Genomic DNA, 5573 nt, shown 5'->3' on the forward strand with positions numbered 1-5573 from the left:
GTAAGAGCACCAGTGGAAGGGGAAGCCCTGGGTCCTGCTAAGACTGAACCCTCAGTGAACTAGTCTATGGGGGGAGGGCGGCAATGGGGGGAGGGTTGGGAGGGGAACACCCATAAGGAAGGGGAGGGGGGAGGGGGATGTTTGCCCAGAAACCGGGAAAGGGAATAACACTCGAAATGTATATAAGAAATACTCAAGTTAATAAAAAAAAATGATAAACTAAAAAAAAAAATGCTGTCACAAAGAAAAAAAAAAGAAATGTTCAACATCTTTAGTCATAAGGGAAATGCAAATCAAAACAACCCTGAGATTTCACCTCACACCAGTGAGAATGGCTAAGATCAAAAACTCAGGTGACAGCAGATGCTGGCGAGGATGTGGAGAAAGAGGAACACTCCTCCATTGTTGGTGGGATTGCAGACTGGTAAAACCATTCTAGAAATCAGTCTGGAGGTTCCTCAGAAAATTGGACATTGAACTGCCTGAGGATCCAGCTATACCTCTCTTGGGCATATACCCAAAAAATGCCTCAACATATAAAAGAGACACGTGCTCCACTATGTTCATCGCAGCCTTATTTATAATAGCCAGAAACTGGAAAGAACCCAGATGCCCTTCAACAGAGGAATGGATACAGAAAATGTGGTACATCTACACAATGGAATATTACTCAGCTATCAAAAACAACGACTTTATGAAATTCGTAGGCAAATGGTTGGAACTGGAAAATATCATCCTGAGTGAGCTAACCCAATCACAGAAAGACATACATGGTATGCACTCATTGATAAGTGGCTATTAGCCCAAATGCTTGAATTACCCTAGATCCCTAGAACAAACGAAATTCAAGACGGATGATCAAAATGTGCATGCTTCACTCCTTCTTTAAATGAGGAAAAAGAATACCCTTGGCAGGGAAGGGAGAGGCAAAGATTAAAACAGACAATGAAGGAACACCCATTTGGAGCCTGCCCCACATGTGGCCCATACATATACAACCACCCAATTAGACAAGATGGATGAAGCAAAGAAGTGCAGACCGACAGGAGCCGGATGTAGATCGCTCCTGAGAGACACAGCCAGAATACAGCAAATACAGAGGCGAATGCCAGCAGCAAACCACTGAACTGAGAATAGGTCCCCTATTGAAGGAATCAGAGAAAGAACTGGAAGAGCTTGAAGGGGCTCGAGACCCCAAAAGTACAACAATGCCAAGCAACCAGAGCTTCCAGGGACTAAGCCACTACCTAAAGACTATACATGGACTGACCCTGGACTCTGACCCCATAGGTAGCAATGAATATCCTAGTAAGAGCACCAGTGGAAGGGGAAGCCCTGGGTCCTGCTAAGACTGAACCCTCAGTGAACTAGTCTATGGGGGGAGGGCGGCAATGGGGGGAGGGTTGGGAGGGGAACACCCATAAGGAATTGGAGGGGGGAGGGGGATGTTTGCCCAGAAACCGGGAAAGGGAATAACACTCGAAATGTATATAAGAAATACTCAAGTTAATAAAAAAAAATGATAAACTAAAAAAAAAAAATGCTGTCACAAAGAAAAAAAAAAAGAAATGTTCAACATCTTTAGTCATAAGGGAAATGCAAATCAAAACAACCCTGAGATTTCACCTCACACCAGTGAGAATGGCTAAGATCAAAAACTCAGGTGACAGCAGATGCTGGCGAGGATGTGGAGAAAGAGGAACACTCCTCCATTGTTGGTGGGATTGCAGACTGGTAAAACCATTCTAGAAATCAGTCTGGAGGTTCCTCAGAAAATTGGACATTGAACTGCCTGAGGATCCAGCTATACCTCTCTTGGGCATATACCCAAAAATTGCCTCAACATATAAAAGAGACACGTGCTCCACTATGTTCATTGCAGCCTTATTTATAATCGCCAGAAACTGGAAAGAACCCAGATGCCCTTCAACAGAGGAATGGATACAGAAAATGTGGTACATCTACACAATGGAATATTACTCAGCTATCAAAAACATCGAGTTTATGAAATTCGTAGGCAAATGGTTGGAAGTGGAAAATATCATCCTGAGTGAGCTAACCCAATCACAGAAAGACATACATGGTATGCACTCATTGATAAGTGGCTTTTAGCCCAAATGCTTGAATTACCCTAGATCCCTAGAACAAACGAAATTCAAGACGGATGATCAAAATGTGCATGCTTCACTCCTTCTTTAAATGAGGAAAAAGAATACCCTTGGCAGGGAAGGGAGAGGCAAAGATTAAAACAGAGAATGAAGGAACACCCATTTGGAGCCTGCCCCACATGTGGCCCATACATATACAACCACCCAATTAGACAAGATGGATGAAGCAAAGAAGTGCAGACCGACAGGAGCCGGATGTAGATCGCTCCTGAGAGACACAGCCAGAATACAGCAAATACAGAGGCGAATGCCAGCAGCAAACCACTGAACTGAGAATAGGTCCCCCGTTGAAGGAATCAGAGAAAGAACTGGAAGAAATTGAAGGGGCTCGAGACCCCAAAAGTACAACAATGTCAAGCAACCAGAGCTTCCAGGGACTAAGCCACTACCTAAATACTATACATGGACTGACCCTGGACTCTGACCCCATAGGTAGCAATGAATATCCTAGTAAGAGCACCAGTGGAAGGGGAAGCCCTGGGTCCTGCTAAGACTGAACCCCCAGTGAACTAGACTATGGGGGGGAGGGCGGCAATGGGGGGAGGGTTGGGAGGGGAACACCCATAAGGAAGGGGAGGGGGGAGGGGGATGTTTGCCTGGAAACCGGGAAAGGGAATAACACTTGAAATGTATATAAGAAATACTCAAGTTAATAAAAAAAAAAGAAATGTATATAAGAAATACTCAAGTTAATAAAAAAAAAGAAATACCCAATTTAATAAAGATGGAAAAAAAGAAAAAAAATAAAAAAGAAAACAAAACAAAAAAAAAAGAAAAAAAGAAAAAAACTTCATATGCATGGCTGTCAATCATTTTCAGGTTTTTTTTTTTTTTTTGTAAATCTTTCCCAAATTATAAGACATCCAAATATTGGAAGAGGAGGGCATAAACATCTCAACTCATTATCTTTCCTTTTTATTCAGGATTTTTTTCTCCTTGCTAATTTCCATTATTGTGAGATTATATTGTTTTTTGACTGATAATTACTGGATTAATCTGGAGTAGCAATGCCATCCCTCTTGTTCAAAATAATATGTATCTCTTTGATTTCAGCATAATAGAAGAACATAAGAACTTGACAATCAAGCTGATTTTGTAGATTGTTTGTTTGACATTTCTAGGGATCATTAAGACAGAATGATAAAATATTTTTGTAATAAACAACTCTCAAAAATGTCTGAAGATATCCAATAATTATTTCAAATAATGAAAATATCTGTATCTTGTTAAAGGAATTAAACTACATTAAAATCAACCTGATAATGAAATCCTTATCTTTGTAGTAGACTTAAACGTGTTCCACAGAAGCAAGCCCATGTAGAGAAAGAAATAAATACCAAGTATCTTTTAAAAGTTACCATCAGGATGGTCATGTCTTATCTACTCAGAATTCATTTATAACAAGATATAGAAGGAACGACTGGAAATAATTCAGAAATGTAAAAAAAGAAATCATAGTTCAGGAAGAGTCTCAAGACTTCACTAAGAAGGTAAATAGTTAATTCCTAGTAATATAATGGATTACACCAAAACAGATACATGTATTATTGTCTATTGTCATTTTATAAATTACTGCAGATTCTCTGAAAATATAACTTGAAAGAAAAATATTCATTTCACAGTTTATCCAGGTTAGAAATTCACAGATGCTTCTGACTCAAGAGCATTTATGAAACTCCAGTAGGATAGGATATAGGATGAAAAATTAATATAATACGATAAAAATAAAATGAAATAAAAACCCATTTTCTATTTTTTACAAGTTTAACTATAACTAGATTTATTAAAGATACTTTTCATAAACTATCATGGTATTTCAGGCAGGACATGGGCAGACAATGTATATAAGAACATCCAAATTCCCTTCTTGTATAGACTACCAAAATCAGAAAGCCACTATAAAACACAATGAAATCTTCATTTAATGCTTTGAAAAAGGGGAAGTAGCTTAGAGTGAGGATTGACATTTCACATTAAGGAAGTTGTATAATGACTTTTCACACACAGACCCCAGCTTTCAGGATCTGAACATGGCAGAATCATCAATCTGAAGAGACACAATCTTTTATAAAAGGAACCAGCGATACTCAGAGAACATTGATGAAGTCACTGCGAAGTCCACATCGCCCAAATAGACTAGAAATCCAATTTTGGGAGTCAGATTCCTTCAGGTCTCTGGTTTTAAGAAAATTAAGTCTATGTTGATGGTAAAATGGAAAGAGGATATAAAAATGAATTTAGAGTTTTCTGAGGCATTTTGTGCCTTGGTGGCCACTTATGCAAAAACAGGATGTCTCTTCTGGAAGCCAACAGGAGCCTTTCAAAATTATCAAGCAAAGAGATGTTCTGTCCTCAATTCAACTTGGGTGATATTTATAAGTGACACTTGATCCTCCTCCTCCTCAACAATGAACTGTTCTGTGTACTAACAATATAGTTTAAAGAAAAGTAAAACAAAATTCTGCAATTTTATAAAACTTGATGAGAAATAGTATTTCAAACTGTAAAGTCACCAAAGGTACACAGTTATCAAAAATGCACACATGTCACTTGGCATCTCCAGCATCTTCAGCTTTCTGTGACTGGTGTTTGGGCATCTCCATTTTCTGCAGGGTTATTTGCATCCTTACTGGCTTCCCCTTGGGTACCTTCTCTCCTTTATTTGCAGGGCCCTTTCTTTTTTTTTTTTTTTCCGGGGCTGGGGACCGAACCCAGGGCCTTGCGCTCGCTAGGCAAGCGCTCTACCGCTGAACTAAATCCCCAACCCCTAGGGCCCTTTCTTTATAGGCTTGGGCTCTGGCTTCGGAGGAGCAGGTTTCTCAAGTAAGGATGAGGTAATGGAAGCATTCACACAGCAGACGACCTTGCAGATCTTTTCTGTGGCTCTTCCTTCACCTTGTGTTTGTCTCCTTTTGTATCCCCTTCAGCCTTTCTTTGGGGCATGGAAGAGGTAGTGGACATGGATGCTCAACAGGGGATACAGGCCTGTGCAGGTTTGGTCCATCTGGGGGTTATCCTCTCACTTCTTCACACTGCTCCACTGGCAGGGTTTGCTGAAGGAGGCAGAGACAGGAGGATCATGAGTTCGAGGCCAGCCTGGGAAGCCTGTTTCTAATGAGAGACAAAAAGGGTGTGGAATCTGATGGTAGGGCAACAAGTAAGATAGATCTCAGTGGAGTTCGTGGAGAATAAACTACAATCAGAATATACTTCATAAAATATGTCCACTTCCGGGCTGGAGATATGGCTCAGCGGTTAAGAGCACCTGACTGCTCTTCCAGAGGTCATGAGTTCAATTCCCAGCAACCACATGGTGGCTCACAACCATCTGTAAAGAGATCCAATGCCCTCTTCTGGTGTATCTGAAGACAGCTACAGTGTACTTATATATAATAAATAAATAAA

The 5573-nt window shown here is 40.3% G+C and overlaps 1 pseudogene; it reads right to left on the reverse strand.

The window, feature by feature from the left end:
- Positions 1–4714: 4714 nt before the first annotated feature.
- Positions 4715–5111, reverse strand: Hmgn4-ps1 (high mobility group nucleosomal binding domain 4, pseudogene 1; annotated as a pseudogene).
- Between the last annotated feature and the right edge of the window lie 462 nt (positions 5112–5573).

Source organism: Rattus norvegicus, chromosome 6 (assembly GCF_021556685.1).
Source record: "Rattus norvegicus strain SHRSP/BbbUtx chromosome 6, alternate assembly SHRSP_T2T, whole genome shotgun sequence".
NCBI lineage: Eukaryota > Metazoa > Chordata > Mammalia > Rodentia > Muridae > Rattus > Rattus norvegicus.